Raw genomic sequence first — 23,155 nt, 5'->3', positions numbered from 1 at the left:
TTGATTTCCCCTCTTGGGAACCCTTTGCTGCTCTGAAATCCCTCCTTTTGTATCTTTTTCTCTCTGTGATGACTCTTCATCTTTGGGCAACGCTGATTGAGCTCTCTGTGGTTGTCATACTGTCCACATTCTGTCCTGTCAGCATATTCCTTTGTTTAACAAACCCATCACAAGCACATATCCTAATTTGGGCTTTACTGGTCTTCTCCTAACTTGGTCTGTTCCCCCAAAACCAGTAATCCCAAGGGCCCTGAAGTTGGGCACTATGACTTGGTGCCGCTTTGTCTTATGTTATGGAAGAGTGTGGTACATGTCTTTAATTTCCCTGCCCATGTGTCTGCTCACTGCTAACCTGTCAGACATAGCGAGCCTTGAAGAAACTTTGTTACAGACCGCCTTTTTAGAAATCAGTTAACCCTTGCTGTTGCCCTGGACCATTATTCTAATGCATATCTTTACCTATAAGCCAGTTCCCAAAAGCAAACCTCTAAGTACCATTTTCTAGCCATCATCTTGTTTCTGCAGAAAGTGAAATCGGCAGAAGCTCAGCAGGACATCACAGAGTCTGCAGCACCTCTTGAGTACCAGCCTGCAGACAATACTGTTGGCCAGAGAAGAGGAACCACTGAAGGACCTTGTCTTAAAGCAGCCAATGGCTCTGGAGACAAATTGAAGAAGAGTCACGTGGGCAACTCATCTGGTTCTGAATCATTCCAAACAGTCCAAGATCAGAGGAAGTATTTTAATTCATCGCTTCCTAATGCAGAAAGCTACCTCCCTAGGTATTATCCTCCCACAAACCACAAGGACAAATTACGGAGAACACAAACTCCCAGCCCACTAGAAAAGGTGGCTCCACCAACCACTGTGCAGCCTTCAGGGAAAGAAGGTAATACCGTACCTCTGGGGTTTGTTTGGAAATGCATATCTGGTGCCTGAATAGCTAGAGCTCTTCATCTAGGGTATTCAGATAGCTCTGTTACTAAGGTATCTATGCATTGGACAGTCTCTAGCAAGTTTATCTTCATCGCTTCTTTGTTAAATAGGGTCATGCAATTAGTCCTATTTTAAAGATAGAAACAAAGTTCAGAGAAGCTAAGGACCTGATCCAAGTTCATCAATGAGCATCTAAACAGAACCTTGGGGAAAACTGCTCACCAAGGGCAACCTAGAATAACCCCACTCCAAAACAGCTCAACCCTTAGAGTACCGATGTTCATTTGGTGCCTACATTTTGGCCTGACATGAACTTAGGTTTCTGAGAATGATCATAAGTGATGGAGTCTGAGTGGCTTCATGCCTTAGTTCTGCCTGAAATTCTTGCAAATGAGATCAGAGCTGGGGCACTGCCTTAGCTGAAAGGAAGTTCACTCCTTGCTCACCTAGGACCTGACACCCCCTGTAGCTGGTTTCACAGAGAGGTTTATAGAGTGGTGTTCTTAGATCCTTCAATGTGTTTTTATACCAAAAGCTATATTAGAGGCACAGTTACAAACAGTGTGGGGGGAGGGAGGAGGGAGGCACTGATTTTGGAAGTAAATGACAGAATTGTGAATTAGGCTGGGATGCAGAAGAACCCAGCTAACATCCTAACCATGGGGCCATCTTTCCTCCCCACAGTCCCCACACTTTGTCTCCTCCCCAAATGTTAAGCAGCCTCTTTTCACACAGATGAGTGTATCCACTTGCTTCACATTCCTCTTCCCTTCATGCTGCTCACAGAATAATTTGTTCTACAACTGGCAAAGTCTAGCTCAGCTGTATGGAAGTCATTGTAGCTGTACTAATCTATACCTGCTAAGAATCTGGCCCTCCATCTTTACCAGAGTGGGAGCTAAAATTAGAGTATGGAGCCTTGGATCATAATGTACTCTCCTTGCAGAGCCTCAAGGGCCAGCATTGTGCAATCAAGAACCAGGTCACAGCTGGGACTCTTACCAGCAATTTATCCAGGAGACCTGCAGAGCAAGACAGCGAACAGCTCAGCAGAACAAGAGGAGGATTCTGGGCTCTTCCATTTTCAGGGAAGGTTAGTAGATTTGGCTCCATAGGAAGTGAGGAGACCCCACAAAGGCTGGTTTTCCTGTAGGCTTTGGGGTTAATGCTGGGAAAAGCACCAGGGAGAAGGGGAGTTAAATAAAAAAAGGATGAGGACATTTTAAAGCATTTCATAGACAGGTGGAGGAAACTATCTCAGAGCCCCACTGTGGCACCCACAATTCTACAGTGGGTACAAAGTAGCTGGAGGTGCAAGCACTTGGATTGGCACCTGAAATTCATATTTGTGCATGGAAGATTTAGTGGAAACAAACTGCACTCACATCACAGGAGGCTGGGGTCCAGCTCTTTGGAGATGTACTTATAATATGGACAGTGGCATATGTGTAGGTTCCTGCAGGACTGCTGCTGGCTATGTGTAGCTACCAGCAGCTATACCACACATGACTCTAGAATTCTGGAATTATAGGAAAGTAGGGCTGGAAGGGACTTCTGGAGGTCATCTACTTCAACCCACTGTCTGAAGCAAACTATCTTATCCAAACCATGTTATACAAATCCTTATTATCAAAACTACACAGTTAACCCTGTCCCACAAATAACTTCAACAACTATAACTCAGAACAAGGAGAACATAGCCAGTAGGGACACTTGTACATGTAAGGCCATTAACATGTGATTAAAATGCCATTTTATGTGGCTTAATGGCATTACAATATACACATGCAAGACTTTTGGGGGTTTTAAATGACTTTACATCATTGAAACTAAGCTACTTCTGGATGTAGTTAAGTTTGCAATGTTGCAAATTGCAACAATGCAACTGTCCAGCTGTGGGCAAAGTGGACAGGGTCTGCAGAAAAAAAGGATCATGTCCCTTGTCACTTTTGCCTCTAGCAGGCTCCTGTGGCCAGCAGAATGGCTCAGGCCACTCAGGAATAGGCTGTCTTGCCCCTGGGGCATTATGGGAAGGCAGCAGGAGGGCAGCTGGGTTTGCTGGCAGCTGGAGAATGCAGCAGAGACAGTATAGAGGGCTCTGGAAGCCTAGGTGGGCTGCTAGTTGTCCAGCTTGGGCTTCCAGCACCCTGTGCACCATCCCCACCATCTTCTCCAGCCACCAGCAAACCCAGCCACCCTCCTGCCACCTTCCTGCACTGCACAAGGAGTAATCCAGTCCATTCCCAGGCAGCCTTAGGTGTCCTGCTGGCTGCAGGATCCTGCTTTCAGGCAGAAATGGCGAAGGGCCCAATTCTTGCTGTTGTTGAGCATCCCTGCCCCACTCCCCTGCAGCTAGAGGATGAGCTACTAGTGTGCCAAGCAGCACCTGAGCTTCAGGGGGACCTGGTCCTTCCCTCCAAGGCAGTGTCACCTCCTGGGGCTGTCCGGGAAGGCTGCTAGTGGGCCAGGTGCTGCCCCAGCTTGGAGGCAGCATCCAGGCCTATCCAACCCTTCCCCGAGCCCACCTGCTGGAAGTCTGCTGTGCACTGCTCCCCGAGTGGACTTGGGGAAGAATTGGATCGGGTTGGCTGTTGCCTCCGAGCTAGGGCAGCACCCAGCCTGTTAGTAGCCAAGCCAGGCAGCTCTGTGGGGCACTACCACTGTGGAGGGAAGGTCCGGAGCCCCCTGCAGCTCAGTGGCTGCTCAGACCCCTGGCAGCTCAACACTCAGCTACGGGCAGGTTCTGGCTCTGACAAAAAAAAAAAAAAAAAAGGATCGGGCCCCTCACTGTAATGCGATGGAAAAATTGAAATGGTTTAGTTGTCAGGATTTTGCCATGAAGTGAGCAGGGGTGATAGGCCTGATCCAAAGCCCAGTGGCATAGAATTTCCATTGGCCTCAATGGGCACATCCTCACAAGCAGGAATGTACGTTCCCTGAGGACAAACAGCAGCAGTACATATTTGTGCCGCTGCTAGTTGTCCCCAGGGAACATCCCTGGCATACGGCAAGTTGCCAAAGGTGGGGTAGGGGAGGTTGAGGCCAGCACCTTGGCTGGCCCAGTAGCCTGATCCTGGGGGTCTCCAGAGCCTGGCTAGCAGCTGGAGCATGGCTCTGGCTAGCCAGCCTCTGGTTTTAGGTGGCTCACACTGTCATCACATGTCCTCATAGTTTCATAGTTTCATAGTTTGTAGGGTCAGAAGGGACCTGAGCAGATCATCAAGTCCGACCCCCTGCCATGGCAGGAAAAAGTACTGGGGTCAAACGACCCCGGCAAGGTATTCATCTAACCTCCTCCTAAAGACCCCTAGTGTAGGAGCTAGCACCACTTCACTTGGAAGTTGGTTCCAGATCCTAGCCACCCTGACTGTGAAGTAGCACCTCCTGATATCTAGTCTGAATCTACCCTCTGCCAGCTTGTGACCATTATTTTTAGTTACTCCTGGTAGTGCCATTATTTCTAGTCACTCCTGGTAGTGCTCGGGGGAACAGGGACTCCCCCAATGCCTGCTGGTCCCCTCTGACTAGTTTGTAAACGGCCACTAGATCCCCCCTCAGCCTTCTCTTGTGGAGGCTGAACAGGTTCAGGTCCTGTAGCCTCTCCTCTTGGGGCCTGCCCTGCTGCCCCCGATCATGCAAGTGGCCCTCTTCTGGACCCTCTCCATGTTGTCCGCATCCCTCCTGAAGTGCGGCGCCCAGAACTGGACATAGTACTCCAACTGTGGCTTGACCAGTGTTACATAGAGGGGGAGGATCACCTCCTTGGACCTGCTCGAGATGCATCTGTGGATGCATGACATGTTACGGTTGGCCTTCCTAACTGCATCCCCACACTGCCGGCACATGTTCATCTTGGCATCAATGATGACTCCAAGATCCTTTTCTGCCTCTGCACTGATGAGGGAGTTTCCCAACCTGTAGGTATGCTGCTGGTTCTTCCTCTCCAGGTGCAGCACCTTGCATTTGTCAGTGTTGAAACCCAGCCTGTTCTCATCCGCCCACCCCTGTAACCTGTCTAGGTCCAATTCCAGCCTATTCCTCCCTTGTAGCATGCCCACATCTCTCCACATCTTAGTGTTGTCTGTGAATTTGAACAGGGTACTTTTTACACCCTCGTCCAAGTCGCTGATGAAGATGTTGAACAGTGCGGGCCCAAGGACCGAGCCCTGGGGGGCCCCACTGCCCACATCCCTCCAAGTCAGAAATGACCCATCCACTACCACTCTCTGGGTGCAGCCCTCCAGCCAGTTAGTTACCCATTAGTTAGTTCTAGTTAGTCCTGCCCTGCTTTTTTCTGGTGCAGGTTGTCCCAGTGTCAAAAAACCCTCATCAGGCTGCAAGTTAGCAGTGCCTGCATGTGCAGTGTATGTGGTTTGTGGTGGTGCAGATGGGTCTGTGGCATCACAAGCTGCATGTGTAAGCTTGTGGGGGCATGTTCAATGTAGTTTGGATTTGGGTCTGCATCTTCTTCTAGAGCCAGGTGCAGCATCTCAAACCCTTCAGCCATTCTTACTCTGTCCAGCAGGAGGAATAGGGCACGACTCTATGGACAAGCACATTGCATTCTGATCAAGGTTTCTCTGAATCTGGGGGCTGGAATGTGACACCCCAGAAAATGGCCATTTACTCTAAATCAGCTCCTTCTAGTGTATGGAGCTTGATTTTCCGGGGACAGAGATTATGCAGGGAGGGAGATTGATCCAGAACCCATGCAGCATAAGTGACTGCCCTCATTTCATGCTCTTCTGGCTAGTTGCCTCTTGCCCCTTTTGAGGTATCATCACAATGTGGCAATCCTAGGGCAAAGAGGCTTCTTCTTGAAGTCAGCCTTTGCATCTTTTATCTGCATCGGTCATCTAATAATAGTGCCTATCCAAGTCTTCCACCCTACGTGTATTTGTGATTAGACACTCAAAGAGTATTAGAGAAGATGATCCTGCCATGGACAGGGGGTGGAAGTCGTTTCCCTGTTATGATCCCTGGCTCTCCTCTACTACTGGCAGCAACAATTGATGTGGGGAGTGTAGGCAAAAGGCCAGTGGCCACTGGTGATTTAAGCCCTATATTTAAGCAGGACGAGATAGCAGTGTACTCCAAATATTTATGCAAGTCTGAACCTTCCTACTATGAAGGCTACCATCTGTGGTGGTAGTAGCAAGATAAGGAGTGGGGAATTTTTAGGCAAAAAGTCTGCACTGTAGAGATCTATTGAGAAAGAAAGACAAGCCAGTGAAGTTCAAGATGAGACAGCAAAGAGAATACAAGGTACTGGAGATAGGGAGGTGTGGGAAGTCCTTTTAGTTATTTGAAATCTCCTCTCTTTTGCCAGAGCACTTCAACATTGATAAGAGAAGTACCTATAGCACTGATTTCAAACAATGGAGTGGAGGCTATGATGGGCAGTGTACAACACATAGGAATGTCTCCAACATTTTCTTTCAAGATGGCTGCCACAACCAGTAAGACATACTTGGGGCTATAGGTGGGGGTGAGGGGGGTGGAGTAGGTACTGGGGTAGTTTAGTTATCTTCAGTTTTTTAGCCATTGGATAAGTTAAATGAAGTAATTCATGAGGCCCAGTAATGCTCATGGGAGGAGCTTATGACAGCTGGCAAACTTCATTGGCTATCCTTCCTAGGGCAACCTGAGAAACATCTCTAGCAGAAAGAGGGATGTTCACAGAGGTCGAAGTATCCTAACACTGGTAGTGTTGGAGTGATGTTATAGCTCTGATAGTCCAGGAAATATCCAAGAGAAAATATTGTTGTTGGTGATATCTTTCATTGGACCAACCATATAACTGGGAGGGATCTACACACACTTGGAGGTACCAGCCACCATTCCTGGATCTGAGACCTGAGAAGCCCATCTCAAATCAGGAATGGCAGGAGATTTTGGCATGTATTGCTTATAGGTACAATATGAGTAAACAGGCATGAACTCCCAAACTCTCAGAGTTGTAGATTAACTTAGGTCTCATAAGAAAGGTACTCTACCCTCCCTACACCACAACCCCCCTGTGAACTGGCACTGAGGTCTTCCTTTTGATCCATGGCCTTAAAGCCACGGGATGGCCGAGGACGATCGATGGTATTACAGATTCTTGCAACTTTTTGTCCAGGCTGGGAGTTTGACTTTATTATGGCCATATGAGTAGCTGCATTTACTAATTTATGAGCATAGACAAGCAAGGCCATTACTCTTCACCAGTGTGGTTTATCCCAGTATCAAGAAGATGCAAATCACATTCTAATAGTTTTGCACTAATTCAGCTGCATGAGTGATGGGCTAAATGCTGCTGAAATCAGGGCAAATCTCAGCCTGTACAGGTCACTAGACCACAAGCATTTAGAGTGCAGCGGTGTTTACCTTTGACGCCACCTTCTCACCAGCTTGTTCTTGCATTCCTCAGGAACCCCTGGATTTCAGAATACAAGGACAACTACAGCGTTTTCTTGCAGAGGCTCAACTGGCAATCACACAACTCCATCTCTGGTCTGTGTTCACCTGTAAAGCCCTTCTCACACCTTTCTCATGGGCTGTCACCTCAGAAGCCCATTGCAGTGAACACGGCCTTTTGAATATTGTTACAGAGTCAGTGCTGCCTTTAAGACTCTGGTAAGTATGAAGGTCAGCTCACCATGCTGAGATTTCAAAAAAGAAAAAATTTATGGAAATATTTGCATAAATTAAGGTCGTAAAACATAGAATCATAGGCTCTTAGAAAATTAGGTTTGGAAAGTACCTCAGGAGGTCATCTAGTTCAACCCATTGCTCAAAGCAGGACCATCCCCAACTAGATCATCCCAGCCAAGGCTTTGTCTAGCTAGGTCTTAAAAACCTCCAAGGATGGAGAGACCACAACCTCTCTAGGTAACCCATTCCAGTGCTTCACCACTCTCCGAGTGAGAAAGTTTACCTAATATCCAACACGTCTTGTGTTTCAGCCAACTCAAATCTGGACTACATTTTTCAAAATGTTTAAACAAATGAGGAAAGAATTTGAAAACTTTGTAATCTTTCCCCCTGTTCCACCACCACTAATTGTGATTGGCAGTGAAACAGCCCACATAAGAGACATGCAAATACTTCCTAGGGCTTCAGTTTCTGGTTGATGCACTTCAAGCTTGTAGGTCAGGGATGCAAGTGGTGTGGGAGGCATTTAGAGACATAAGAACTGTAGGGATGGGAAAGACCTGTGAGTGAGAAAAAACGTCATCAAGAACTTGGAGTTGTTCTTAGATTCTTAAGTGCTCTGCTATAAACTGGTAGCTTATTACTCTGTCCCTGTGCCATGACTGAATAGAACTTGGCATGATTTAGGCTACTCTTCATGAAAGCAGTGAAGCATGTACTTACAGATTATTTCCAGTCACAAATATTCAAAACTGATTTTCATAGATTTCACAGACATTAGGGCTGGAAGGGACCTTGAAAGATCATCGAGTCCAGCCCCCCACCCAAAGGGCAGGAAGTCAGCTGGGGTCATAGGATCCCAGCAAGCTAAACATCCAATTTGCTCTTGAAGGAATTCAATGTAGGTGCTTGAACCATCTCCAATGGCAGGCTGTTCCAGACCTTGGGGGCTCGGACAGTAAAGAAATTCTTCCTTATGTTCAGCCTGAAACAGTTTTGCAGGAGTTTATAACTGTTCGACCTCGTCATCCCTTGGGGCGCTCTCATGAGCAAACGTTCCCCCAGGTCCTGGTGGTCACCCCAGTAAACTAGTAGGTGGCTATCAGATCACCCATGAGCCTGCGATTTTCTAGGCTAAAGAGCCCCATAGCTCTTGGCCTGTCGTCATAAGGTCTGTTTTCCTGACCTCTGATCATGCGCGTGGCTCTTCTCTGGACTCTCTCAAGCTTCTCCACAGCCTTTTTGAATTGTGGAGCCCAAAACTGGACGCAGTACTCTAGCTGCGGCCTCACCAAGGCCGAGTACAAGGGGAGAATGACATCCCAGGATTTGCTTGAGAAGCATCTATGGATGCAAGCCAACATTTTGGCCGCTTTACTAGTCGCAGCATCACATTGCAGGCTCATGTTCATCTTGTAGTCAATGATGACCCCCAAGTCTCTTTCTTCTGTAGTGCTAGCCTGCATAGCACTGCTGAGCCTATAAGGATGCTGCAGGTTTTTCCTCTCAAGGTAGAGAACCTTGCATTTTTCAGCATTAAACACCATCAGGTTCTCATCCGCCCATTTTCTATGCCTGTCTAGGTCAGCCTGGATCACCCGCCTATCTTCTGGTGTGGATGCTTTGCCCCAAAGTTTGGTGTCATTGTGAACTTGGCCAGTCTGCTTCTGACTCCAATGTCCACATCATTAATGAAGATGTTGAACAATATGGGTCCCAGGACAGAGCCTTGGGGGACCCCACTGGTCACAGAGCACCATAATGATTGACTTCCATCAACCACCACCCTCTGGGTCCAACCAGGGAGCCAGTTCTCCAGCCAGCGGTTCATGGTGGGCCCGAGGCCACAGTTAGCCAGTTTTGCCAAAAGGTGATCATGGGATACCAGATCGAAGGATTTTTTGAAGTCAAGATATATGACATCAATCTCTTCTCCCTTGTCCAGGTGATAGGTCACCTGGTCATAGAAGGTAATGAGATTGGTCAAGCAAGACCTACCCACAACAAACCCATGCTGGCTATCCCTCAGGATGATGGCCTCTTTAATAAACTTTTCTAAGACCTTCCCCAGGATAGGAAGCAGGCTGATGGGCCTATAGTTTGCCGGATCCACTTTCCTCCCTTTCTCGAAGATAGGCACCACATGGTTGTGAGGTACCAGATGGCTGATGCATGAGGCCCAAGGAAATAATGCAATTTAGCAAAAACATCATAAATGTTGGGATGTTTTTATTTGCCTTCTGATTTCACAATTCCCATTTTGAACTTTCCTTCGCAAAGATGTAGGCTGAAAATTTACTATTTGAAAACAGACCTGGGTAATCACGTGATTCCTGGATCTGGGACTTTAAGAAAATAAACAGCAACTAAAGTAAGACTTGCAGAAAAATAGCCAGAGCTGGCAACATGACCCAGTGCTGTCTCAAAGAGGGATGCTCCCCTGGGGTCTTCATAAGTGATTTGCCTGTTATTTTCCATATTGAGAACTTGCATCCTGATACAGTAGAAGTAGAGTCTTGACAGTTTAGGGTGAAGTGCCATAACCCTTGAGAAGATGAGGGGTTGCATATCAGCTAGGGGATATTTACAGACTGTTCAGGGCACAACTACAGAGATCCTCTAGTTGATTGTCACAGCTTTTATTTCAGAGGGCTCCATTTGACTGAGCAGCTGCGGGAACCACTGACGTGGTCCAACTTGATGGAGAAGTGGCACTCCTGGAAGTAAAAAATGTAGCAAGCAGCTCCATGGCTTGTCCTTCACTTGACAACCCACTGTGAATTAATGACGGTAGCAAACTACCTGGATACAAATGATCTTGGTTCTACAGTATCATGTGCTCTTTAATATGTTACCCATACCTCTCTGTTTGTGATTGCAGCTTTGAGAGCTCTCCAACGTGCCAGCCATGATATTATCTGGGAGACCATTGATGCCTGGGCAGCCCTTTGTGTTCCACATTTGTCATTGCCTTTATAAACTTGTTTTGAAGTAATTCATACGGATCTGTCGGTATTCACATTTTTATTACACCTGAACCACCACACTGGTTTTAAACTCCAGATGAAGAACACACTTCAGTTCAGTGAAATATGTTCAGCTGAAAAAATATTTAGAAAGTTTCCACTGGTTGTGTTATAAATAAAGTTGGTTTTGCAACAAGCAGCAGATTGGTTCTATTCATTCATTGTGTGTAAAAACTCCTTTCTGATTCCAAACATGACAATTAGTTTGACCCAGGTAGGCTGACCCTCTAGCCAGGAACCTCTGTTGTTTTAAGTCCCTGGGAGAGCACTGGCATACCACAGTCAAAATCCCCAGCCTTGTCTGCAGCTAATAACAGATGTGTCTGAGGAAGGCAATCCCCACCCAACACTAGTAGCAACAAGAATGAAAAAAATTCTCTCCCAGTCCTATGTGGCAACCATCAAAGCCCAGAGGCATGGGGAAAACCAAACACCCTCCACTCTGCTCTGCAACCTGCAAGCACAACTCCACACAACACCCCCCTCCCCCCAAACTAGAAAGCCACAACTTCCTTTTCTGTCATTCCTACCCCTCCACAAACTTTGTCCAGCTCTTTACTCTTGTTTTGTAACTAAGTCAGCTATGGAGCTCTGCTTCATTCTCTTGCTCCGGGCTGCAAAGGTCCTCTTGTGTTCACCCAGTGGCTTCCATGTGGGAGTCTCCTGGGTTTCCAGCTGTTGTTCTTCACAACACACTCTAGTAATTGCTACTCCTAAATCATCCATGACCAATGCTTATGGAACAAGGAAATGCAGACTCTTCTTGAAAACCTCCAGTGAAGGAGAGTACACAGCTTCCCTAGGCAGTCTGTTCCACCACCTCCCTGTTCTAACAGTGAGGAAGTTTCTCTGGGTAGCCCATCTAAACCTACTTTGCTACAATTTCAAGCCATTGCTATGCATCCTACTCTCTTCAGGGAAGGAGAAAACGCGTTCTCCCTCTTTTTTATGGAAGCCCCTCAGATATCATGTCCCCTTTGTTTACCTATTCTGCAAGCTAAGCGTGCTTATTTCTCTCTGCTCCTCCTTGTATAGTCTGCTTTTCAAGCCCTTTTCTTCTCGTCTTGCAGGGGGAGTTTCAGCAGTCCGAAGGGGTGTAACACAGCAAGTCTGACCCTGGTCAAGCAGACTTAGAATGTGAGTGTAGGCTGTGTGAAGAAATCCCCCTTTCTCTGCCCCTCCCTTGGGCCAAACCAGGTGACCCCTCTAGCTCCTGGTTTTCTTCTTGATACAGGCTGGTCAATCAGGTGACCTGGCCAGATAAATTCCTAGGCAGAGGTGGGGAGCATTCTCTTTCTGCAGCAGGCATTTTGAACACAGCAAGCAAATACCCTAGGCTCCTGCCTGGAGATTCTCTGTAAGTAAAAAACCTGGAAACTAGCCAGGAGTTAGGAATTATGTATAGGCCAATCACATCTTAAAAGGATCACTGAGTCCAAGACTGTATAAGACTCACATACTTATGTTAGCTCAAAGAGTATTCTGACTTCCTACTTCTAACCCTCCCCCCATCAATACAGGTATTGGGTTACAGCATGCCTTGTTGAGCTACTGTGGGCAGAGAGAGAAGAAGCCTTTCACTCCCAGCGTGGCCAGCAAAGTTTGTCTTTTTATTTTCCCTCAGTTACCTGATGCTATCTTTGGGTGCTTCAGACTGAGAGAAACACCCAGAAATATTACTGTGGGCAAAGCACCCCCAAGGTCTGCAGTGTCTGCATGCTGTGGACTGCACAGACCCCTACCAGAGACCACTGCCTGGGTGGTGGCAGTGTTACCCCAGGCTTGCAGGTGAAGCCGGACAGCCGGTTGTAGGTTACCCAAGGGAGACTCCTGAAACATGGTTTTGGTTTTGGCACAGTGAGATGGGTGTCTGTGCGTAGTAGCACCCCCTACTGTGCACACCACAGGCTGTCAGAAGCCTTATGGGTGGCAGTGCCTGGGCTGTTGGACAGCTGGGATGCTAGCCCCTGACTGACTGAGGCTGCAAGGCCCCTTCTTAAGTTCACCCGGGGTTCTCATCTGTATGTTTATTGGTCCATAGATTTGCTTTAAAAGACTGGTGGTCTTGTTCTAGGATAGACTGTTCCTGACTTTGGCAGGTCCCATGGTTGTATGGCTCTGGTTCCAGACCTCAGTTTGTCCCATTGGGTATGACTGCCCATGTCTGAGTTCTGTGAATAAGGCCTGTTTGCTACTCTTTACCTGAACCTAAGATTTGCTTTAGCAAAGAAAAAATGCTAGATATTTTTCCATAGTTTTATGTGCCCTGTTTTAAGGCTCCAATGGCATCCGAGAGCAGAATAATAATGTGTACTTATGCCCCGGGGGCACTTCTTAAAGACGGCAGAGTTAAGGTTGTGTTACATATGTGGCATGTACCTTACCTGCTTTTCAGAGGAAACTGGGTATCTTCTGGAGTTCAAAAGTTTGAATTCACATTATCTTTGTTTTTCATTTACTGATTTAGAGGTTTAGGTGTAGTTAAATTTCATGGTCTGGAAAGATGTTGGGCATTACCAGGTAACTGTAATTCTCTGCTCAAGAAAACTTTTGTTAGTGAATTTCCTAATTTGTTAACAGTTAAGGAGCTGTTTGCAGAATGCAGTGTCCAGTTATCTCCTGGTCTTTCAGGTGGGGCTGGGGATCAGTCAATGTTGCTATGGGTTGGTAAATGCCCATCCCCATAGCATTTTGTGAACATGGAAATGCAGACAGGTGCAGTGACAGAGCTGCTAAGGCATCTTGATATGGCTCTGTAGGGGTACAACTGGGCTTCTTTTAGACTTGTGCCAAAGGCCACCACCAGTTGACCTGGCTGTAGATAGATACCTGGTCATTTGGTCTGGGATGGGGTTCAAAGGTGGCTGCATATGATGCTAGCATCACAATTCCTTTGTGTGCTGTTTGGCTAAAAGTACTGGTGAGCCTCAACCATGCCAGCCTGATGGACTTCGCTAGGCTTGAGCGAAGCTATCCATATGTGGAGGCACTGACAGAGTAGGGCGAAAGACTTCAGAGACAGGCTATTTCACAAGCTTTATTCCAAGTAAGTTACAGTAATTTTGAAAGCATGAAAGGAGACTAGTGTGTGTGTCTCCTCCTCAACCTGCGATGTCCTGTCTCACTGTCTCTGATGTACTTAGCATTCTCCCTCTCTTTCCTTCATGTTGTTTATAGCTACATCTGGCTCTTAGCAGCCTTGGAGACCCAGAGTTGTACAGTGTCTTACTTACCTTACATGCTATGGTGTTTTTTTGTGGGGGTAGGATGGATCAGAATCCAGAGGCCCCCACTCTTCCAGGGCTGTTCCTGTCTCACTGAACCTCAGCTGAAACTCCTATGCATAGAAGGGACCAGATAACTATGTTAAATGCTGTTTTTATAGTCACTGAATTGCTGGAGCCCTTTGTTCCAGAGTGCAATAGTCACTCTTTTTAAAGAGAAAGTCTCATTCACTCTGAGCTCACTCCAAGCTGATACTCCCTTATGTTAGAAAGCCATCACAAGAGAGACTCACAGCACAAGCTTTTTAAACCTTCAAAATGGAGCTACTATAGTCATAGGCCTTACAATGGCTTTGAGCATCAGTGTAAAGTTAATCAATAATGTAGTAGTGAGGCAGTATTCTGTCTACACAAGAGTTTCTGTTGCTGTTACTGCTGTAGTACTGAGTGCTTGAATTTTTCTAGTGTGGCTGTAGCTTATGGGCTGTAAAGCAGCTTCCTTTTTTTCTCACTTTTATTGTAATGACACTGAAACACACCGATCATGGAGAAGAACCTTGCTATACAGGGTGGCGCCACACAAACGTGAAACAAGAAGATGGTCTCGGACCAAAAAAGTTTACAATCTAACCTCTCTGGTTAATAGGTTTTTCCATTTCCATTTCCTAGCATACCAGACACCCCAATCTTGTTACACTTCACATGACTACGCTTTTTATGTTAGAATGACAGAGCTGATATTTGCCTTATTCTTTGAAAATACAATGCTCACTCCACCTGTTATATCAGAGGTGGTGATCCCTGCTGGTCTAACCCAAGTACATGAAGAAGAGTATGCACTCCAATTAAAAATAATACATAGACGTGGCCTGTACGATCCCTTGTAAAGACTTGTCAGCACTTAATAAAACACACACAGGACAGAATATTTACACTGATGTTCCAAGTGCCTTCAGTCCCTCTTGATGAATGAGGGAACATTGTATATGATCATTGAGAGTCTGGGTTGGAGAGAAATACTCTTTTCTTTAGAAATTATCTAGGAGTTACACGGCTTAGTTGACTGGATAAAACACTTCATGGGGAGAAGCTGGACCACTGGATATTTGGTATATACCACTGAAGTCATAAACATTCCTTGCTTAAACTAGCCTTGAGGAACATTGTTTGTTATGATGTTCATGTTTTCAGGGAATTAGATAATAAATGGACTGCTTCACCTTAAGAAAAGCCGAATAATATTGTTTCTCTACATAGGGATCTCCAGCAGCATTTATATGGCACTCTTCGCCATGGTAGTCAAGTACCAGTTATGATAAAGAGCGCTCACAGACAACCTAGGTCAACCTGACATTCATTCCTGTGTGTGGGAGAACATTCCTCATGAAAATTGGATTTGAAAGCCATATGAGAACTCATAATCAAAGCTCAGGTAGATGAGAAATTATTGGCTGTCATCATGATTAACAATGGACAACCATTAATCAAGGGCCTATCTTGTCAGCTTCCTGTCTGATTTTTGTATTTTTCATCCACTTGTGATGTCCGAATCTTACCATTGGGCTAATATCTGTTAAGTTGACATGGTACATTTGCTTTGGGGGACTTTTCTTGGAAATCGGTAAGATCCCAATGCTGCAACCTGTCTGCAGATGGCACTGCATAGCTGTTGATTCCATCCACAGTCTTGCAACAGAGAAATGTCTCTGTGAAAAGAGAGGAAATAAATGGTGTTTCTAAAGGCTGATACTGGTAAAGAGCACTGGGGAAGGTGGGGGAAGAGATGGACAGGACAGGTGTGTGTGAAACTGGTTACCCAAGAACAGCAGTCAGTAACTTTTTCAGGTTGTGAGGCAGAATGACCAAGCTCAGGACAGAAGCAGATGGGCGGGTGGACACATGCTAGGACCTGGCTACTTGGTCTGTGCGAAGCAGCAAATATTCACTTCGGATTCAGGTTCGGCTGATCCGGAGGGACAGTGATTCGATTCAGTGATTGAAGTCACTGTCCCAATTCAATTCAGTCGAAATTGGATCTGAAGATTTGGCACCGCTTCAGAGCTTCGGCCATAGATTAACCAGGCAGCAGTCCTCACCACGCTGGACACAGCTCCCTCCAGCTGATAAGTCTGTTGTGGTGGGCAGGGGGGAGGGAGGGAGCGTGTGGGGCAGATCAATGACCCCACAGCGAGGGAAGGATTGGGGCTGGGACAAGCTACCCAACCGGGACGGGGGGCACAGGATGCGGGTGCTGCCGCTGCTTGCCCAGCTGGAGCAGAGGGTGTGTGCGGGTTGTGGGTGCAGCAGCTCCCTTTCACCAGGAGTGAGCTGTGCCTGCATCATGCCTCTCGACCCCGTCCTAGCTGGGCAAGTGGCAACAGGGCATAGCCCCTGCTCCCAACACTGCTGTGCCCATGCCTTAAGCCCCCCACCCCAGCTGGGCAGCTTGTCCCAGCCCCAGTCTGAATCCCTAAGTGGGGACATTGATCTGCCCACCCCCATGCCCCTTCCATCACAAAGGGTAATTAAAAGCAGGGCTGGAAGGGACCTTATGAGGTCATCTAGTCCAGCCCCCGACTCAAGGCAGGATTGTTTTTTACTAAACCATCCTGGTAAAATTTATTCTAACCTGTTTTTGAAAGTGTTCGGGGATGGAGATTTCACATCTCTAGCTTTTGCCAATGCTCACATAGTCAGAAAGCTCCCTCTATTTTCCAACCTAAATTTCCTCTGGTGCAGTTTGAGACCATTGCTCCTAGTTCTATGCCCTATAGCCACAGGTAAAAGTCTATCTCCATCATCTTTATAATTGTCCTTCAGGTATAATAAAGATGATGGAGATATATTTTTTCCCTTTATCTGTAGGGATTGCTGCACCAAGGAGCTTACAGTCTAAGTTAGGCTACTTTTCCTGATTTCTTCCATCTTGAAATGATCGTGCAACGCTCTTTACCCATGGACAAGTGGAGATAACAAAGTGCCATGAATTCAAAAAGTATGCATCTTGCAATATGTGAGAGTTCAGCTGGGACATAAGTGGCTAGGCCTGCAGGTGGGCTCCTAGGAGCAACTACGCTCTCAGCAAGGCAGGAGTGCAGATTACCAGAGCATCAGTCCAGGGTCTAGCTTCATACATTCATAGACTGTAAGGCCAGACGGGACCTTGAAAGATCATTGGGTCCAGCCCCCTGCACCAAGCAGGAAAGACAACTGGGAGTCGGGTGACCCCAGCAAGGTCACTGTCTAGTCTCCTCTTGAAGATCTCCAGGGTAGGCGATTGCACCACATCTGGAGGGAGCTTATTCCACAGTCTGGACACCCTGACTGCAAAGTCTTTTCTAATGTTGAACCTGAATCGATCTTACAGGAGTTTGTGGCCATTACTCCTGGTTTTCCCCTTGGGCGCCCTGGTGAACAGTTGCTCACCGAGCTCTTGATGTACTCCCCTAGTGTAGTGGTAATCTGCTACCAGGTCCCCTCTCAGCCGCCTTTTCTTCACGTTGAAGAGTCCCAGATCCATCAACCTTTCCTCATATGACTTGCCTTTTGAGACTCTGATCATACAGGTGGCTCTTCTTTGGACTCTCTGTCAAGCTTGTTTTGACTTGTTCTGAGCTCAAAACAGTGAAATCAAAATGAAATGAAAGGCTTCAAAACAGCCTCGAAATGAAATGAGGGCAGCCGAAACATCCTGAGTTTTGAAGCTGAAGCTGGGCTTGCCTGCAGGAAGACAGAAAGTAGGAGAGGGAGGGGCATTGGCGATGCGTAGGAGGTGCACGCTCGCCACCGCCCCCTCACCAACAGCACCATGGCTGCCACCGTCACGCTCCCACCCATGACAGCACCGCTGCCACCTGCAGGAGCTCGCCATGCCCCCCCCCAGCCTCTGGGGGCATGCGACGTTCATGGGGAGGGGGAAGTGGGGGGAAGGACTGCTCTGACATTGACTGTGTAGCTGGCCAGTGACTGTGATCCTTTCCTGAGGTCCCTTCAAATCCCAGTGCTCTGGGGGAGGGATGAAAAAACAGCATAAAAAGCAGCATTGTTTGAACTGCCCTGCTTTCTGCCTTGGGGTGAGTTACTGAGCTGTCTTCCAGCAGCTCAGCAATGTCAGACAACAAAGGCACCCATTCATTTCCTAACCTAGTAAGTGGGATTCATCAATAACTTTTGCTTTCTATATCCTTTTATTTTATTATTATATTCATTGATTCCATGGGTGACTGGTGCCTCCAGTCAAGGGGGGCATGTGCCCACCCCCCCATGACCCATCTCACTGCCTGGGAGGGTTCCCCTGTGGCAGATCTTGATGCCCTGGGGGGGGGAGGGAGTCCCCCCTGGGGGCAGATCTCACTGCTTGGAGGCAGTTTCCCTGTGGCCAATTGCGGTGGCCGATCACTGAAGCCGCTTCTGAAAGTGGCTGCGGCCACTTCTGGGAGTGGCTGCAGCAATCAGCCAGTGCTTGCAGGGGAGGCACTGGCGCTCCCACCTGCCCCCCCAGCCCATCACCTAAGTGGTGAGCATAGCTGATCAGGGGGTGCACTGGCGCTCTCAGCCCCCGGAAAAATCATGGAGCAGATCCTCAAGGAATCCATTCCTAAGCACTTGGAGAAGAAGGTGATTCATGCTTCACCAACCTGCTTACCTTCTATGATGAGGTGACTGGCTCTGTGGATGTGGAGAGACCAGTGGATGTGGTGTACCTTGACTTCAGCAAGGCTTTCGATACAGTCTTCCACAACATTCTTGTAAGCAAGCTAAGAAAGTATGGGTTGGATGAATGGATGGTGGATAGAAAACTGGCTGGGTCATGGGGCTTAAAGGCTAATAATAAATGGCTTGATGTCTATTTGGCAGCTGATATCAAGTGGAGTGCCCCAGGGGTCAATCCTGGGGCTGCTTTGTTTAATATCTGCATCAGTGCCCTGGAAGATGGCATAGAGTGCACCCTCAGCAAATTTGCAGATGACACCAGGCTGTGGGGAACAGTAGATATGCTGGAGGGTAGGGCTAAGATTCAGAGTGACCTAGACAAATTGGAGGATTGAGCCAAAAGAAAACTCATAAGGAGAAATGCAAAGTCCTGCACTTAGGACAGAACCATGGGCGACTGGTGCCGCGTTATTCTTGCTGGTGCAACCAGACTCGCTGCCCAGGGTGGGGAGTCCCCCCACAGCAGATCTTGATGCCTGTCGGGGGAGGTCCCCCATGGCTGATTACTACCACCGATTTTCTGCAGCCACTTCTGGGAGTGACTGCTGATGCTTCTGGGAGTGGCTGCAGCAATCAGCCAGCACTTACAGGGAGGGCACTGACACTAGCAGGGGGGCACCAGCGCCCCCTATGTGTTGCCACTGGATGGAACAATTCCATGCACCAGTACAGGCTGAGGGGTGACTGGCTGGACAGCAGCTCTGCAGAAAACAACTTGGGGGCTACTGTGATCAAGAAGCTGAATATAAGCCTATAGTGTGCCCCTGTTGTGAAGAAAGCTAATAGTACACTGGGCTGCATTAGTGGGAGTGTGGCCAGCAGATCAAGGGAAATGATGCTTCCCTTCTATTCAGCACTGAAGAGGCCGTATCTGTGTCCAGTTTTGGGCCCATACTACAGAAAGGATATGGACAAATTGGAGAGAATCCAGCAGAGGGCAACAAAAATGGTTAGAGGACTGGGGCACAAGACTTATGAGAACAGGCTGAGGGAACTGGGCTTAATTGGGAGAAGAGAAGAGTGAGGAGGGTATTTAATAGCAGCCTTCAACTCTCTGAAGGGGGGTTACAAAGAGGATGGAGCTGGACTGTTCTCAGTGGTGGCAGATGACAGAATAAGAAATAATAGTTTCAAGTTGCAGTAAGGAAAGTTTAGGTTAGATATCAGGAAAAAACTCTCTCTCTAGGAGGGTAGTGAAGCACTAGAACAAGCTACCCAAAGAGTTTCTGGAATCACCATCTCCAGAGGTTTTAAGACCCATCTAGACAAAGGCTTGACTGGTATTATATAGTTGGGGATGGTCCTGCTTTGAGCAGGGGGTTGGACTAGATGGCCTCCTGAGATCCCTTCTGTAGCAGGGCACTAAGGTGCCTGCTACTCTTGGAGTAGAGATAAGAAACCAGGTGCAGGTTGGCGGGACAACTAGTTAATGAGGGAATTGGTCACACCTGCACCTGGTCAGCTGGCTGGAGGAGGCGGGGCCCTAGGTCCATATAAACCTCAGGGCTGGGACCCTGGGGAAGAAGCCCTGCCTGCAGCCAAGGGGGAAGGAGCTCTCCCAGAGCAAGCAGAGGAGAGTCTCCTGACTTCAGGCCCAGCCTGAGATGGGTAAAAGATGGAGCACCCTTGGGGTGGTGGACATACTGTTATGGCTGGCTGGCTAGAATTTATGTTATAGCCCAGGGGCTTGTGTTTTGATTTGCTGTTTTGACTGGTGGCTTGGGTGAGGCTATCAGGGGATGGAGGAGGCCTCATAGGGGACTCGTGGCAGCATGGGGACCCCAGCCCCAGAGAGGGGGCAGCAAGAAGCCCCAGAGAGGGGGCTGAAGAGAGCCTGGGCACCTAGCGAGGCAGAAGAACATTAGTTCCATCTGCAAGGCTTGGGGCATGGTAAAGGGATGGTTGCAGCCACGCATAGCCCATAAGGGCTAGGGTGCCCCGAAACACCCAATACAGAACAGGACCCACAAGGGATTCAGGAGCCCCAGGGCTAATATACAGCAAGGAACTGTGTCCAAGATGACAGAAAGGCAGCCTCCCTATTATATATTTTCCATCAAAGACGTGGCAGGCAAGAATTGAGGGTTCCCTTTAGGCAAGCTTGGCACGGTAAAGGGGCCTTAGGGGAGACCATGGCAACCCCTAGGACACCATCCTGTTACACCTTCCAACCCTCATTTTCTATGATTCCTGGTACCTGGAACAATGGAGAGGAAGCAGAGACTGGAAAATGGTGTTAACACATTGGCAACACATAGGAGGTGCACACAAGTGCACAAGCAGCCCTGAGATTGCCTGCAGGTGCTGTTGATGCTGCTGGCAGTGGGCAGTCACTGCTTGCTACCCTCCCCCCGCCTTGCCGTCTGTGGGCAGTCTCCGATTGCTGATGGCCACCGCTGCCGGTGGCGTCTGTGGGTGGTCACCAATTCCCTGATGGCGCTCGCAACCCCTCCCCCCGCTGCTGACACTGCTGTGGCCATCTGCAGGAGCTCCCCACTCGGCCCACCCCTGCCGATACCACCACTTGTGGGCAGTGTCTGTGCCCCCCAAGCCTCAGGAGGCAGGCAACCTTCATGTACCAACAGGAAGAGAGTGATTAAGAAACAAAAAGATCCTGACTACCCAACCTCTGCAAATCCTTCAATAAGCCCCCCTCTACCTCTCTAGGAGTGTTCCTTTGAGCAGGGTAGTCTGGCGCCATTTTTTAAATACTCCTGCCCCCCCCACCATTAAGCACAAATTAAACCATACAAAAGACAGATCAATGCTAAGGATCCATTGGTTCAGCACTTCAGTGCCATAGGGATGGCCAGAACTGAACTGAGAAAAAAAAGACTATCCATGCTGTGGGGAAAGTTGAATATTTTCATTCTGTCTTTCAGCCCAAATTAGGATGAAAAGTTAAAATATTAGAATGCTTTATAGATTAAAAAAAGGACTGCTGTTCAGTTTGGGGAAGCTGAGCCACTACAGTGCTTCACGGTACGGGAGAATTCATCGGGAGCGTGGGGGAGAATGAGGCTATGAGGGAGGCAGGACAAGAACTCCCAGAAGGCCTTGCAGCAGCATGGGCAGCAGGGAGATTCAGGTCAGTGGGAGGCAAATACACTGCTTTTTTCCTTTCAGGTTTTCTCAGTGTAAAATTCTACTGAAATTATTGCAAGAATTGATCAAATGTTGATTTTTCTTTTTTTTAAACAACCCCATGTTTCCATCCAGAAAAATGTTTCATTCGCAGTTTTTCAGCCAGCCCTGGTGATGAGCACTTAGAAACAGGTCAGATTAAGCTAGATGGATTGCTACTGCCGCACCTCTGAAAGGTGAACACAAGGAATGCCTTTGCCACAGGAAATGTGCTTTCTACTGCTTATGCAAAGAAAAAACAAAGGAAAGAAAAAAGAGATGAAGGTGCTGGGTAAGGCATAAGTGGCAGTCAGATAAATGGAGTATGCATATATCAGTGCAATACAGAAAAGCGGTATTGTGGGAAAGAGACAAGCTGACTATACTGGTGATTGCTGTCTGTGGGAGATGCTGTGGTGATGTAGCTCCTTTTCAGATTTGCAGACATGATCCTGGGTCCTGAGGTCTGATCGGGGCAGGGAGTGAAGGGGCTGCCATCTTTTTTAGCCCTCAACACCTGATGCCTGCAGCAGACTGAAATTCACTTTGGTCTACGCTTTAATTCAGAGCCTCCTGAGAGTTGTTTAACTTTCTTCTTAACTGCTCACAAGGTCTATGTGGCAGCCAGGAATAGCTGGAGTGCAAAGGCATCCCCTTGCCTTGGCCAAACCCCCTGCCCTGCGCCAGGAGCCTGGAGGGAGATCGTGCGAGCTTGCTGCATGGCTAGAAGTCCCTTGGGGTTTCTCCTCGTGAAAAAGGATTCCTCGGTTCCTGATAAAGCTGTGACTGGGAGCACCCGAGCTGTTGATCTGCGTCTGGCCTCTTTCAGCTTCACATGCTGCCACTGTTCTTGCAAGATCCTTCTTTCCTTTCACAACCTTCTCCTTCCCGAAGTGTTTACTGAAACCAGTGTTGCTGTTTCTAATCCCAGCTTTCCTGACACTGCCAGTGCTTTCTGTGAATACTTGCTTCTTTTCATCCTCCTCCTATGGCAACCAAGATGACTCACAACCAATTTAAACATACCAGTGACCTGACAGTGGTCACCCCAGTGCCTAATGAGACTGCTACAAGCTTTCCAAGCAATGTGTGGGAGTAATTATTGTTGTTGTAATGCCCTGGAAACACTCAGGCTGCGTGAATTTTTTGGAAGAAAAGAAAATATCTAGCACCTCCTTCCCCACAAAACAGTCGAAGAACCACCCTTGTTCTTGGTGCTGCTAGCAAATCCTGACCGGTGTCTCTCTATATGAGTGTGTGGCCTAAGCATCAAACTGGCTGAGGTCAAAGGATATGTCCATGCTGCTTCTGAGGCACTGTTGAGACTTCTGAGCACAGCTCTAGCTACCCGATCACTCTGGAAGTGCCCCAGCCACTCCTCTCAAAGCCCTACCTATGGTGCATGGAGCAGCCTCAAGACCGCTTCCCTAGGCTCCTTTCCAACACTGGTACATGTGAAGGAGGCATGGGTAGCTGGGCAGGTGATTACTGGATTTT

At 47.8% G+C, this 23,155-nt stretch overlaps 1 long non-coding RNA gene across 1 annotated transcript; it reads left to right on the top strand.

Annotated features, from left to right (window-relative positions):
* Positions 1–1,551: 1,551 nt before the first annotated feature.
* On the top strand, positions 1,552–10,688 carry LOC109303691. The gene is made up of 4 exons (XR_002099170.1): positions 1,552–2,029; positions 6,266–6,395; positions 7,349–7,554; positions 10,454–10,688. It is a non-coding gene; the product is annotated as an uncharacterized LOC109303691 (long non-coding RNA).
* The last annotated feature ends 12,467 nt before the right edge of the window (positions 10,689–23,155 follow it).

Source organism: Gavialis gangeticus, unplaced genomic scaffold (genome assembly GCF_001723915.1).
Source record: "Gavialis gangeticus isolate Ggan-Ray unplaced genomic scaffold, GavGan_comp1, whole genome shotgun sequence".
Lineage (NCBI taxonomy): Eukaryota > Metazoa > Chordata > Crocodylia > Gavialidae > Gavialis > Gavialis gangeticus.
Note: the sequence above shows the minus strand (reverse complement) of the source record. Positions and strands in the feature narration are given on the sequence as shown.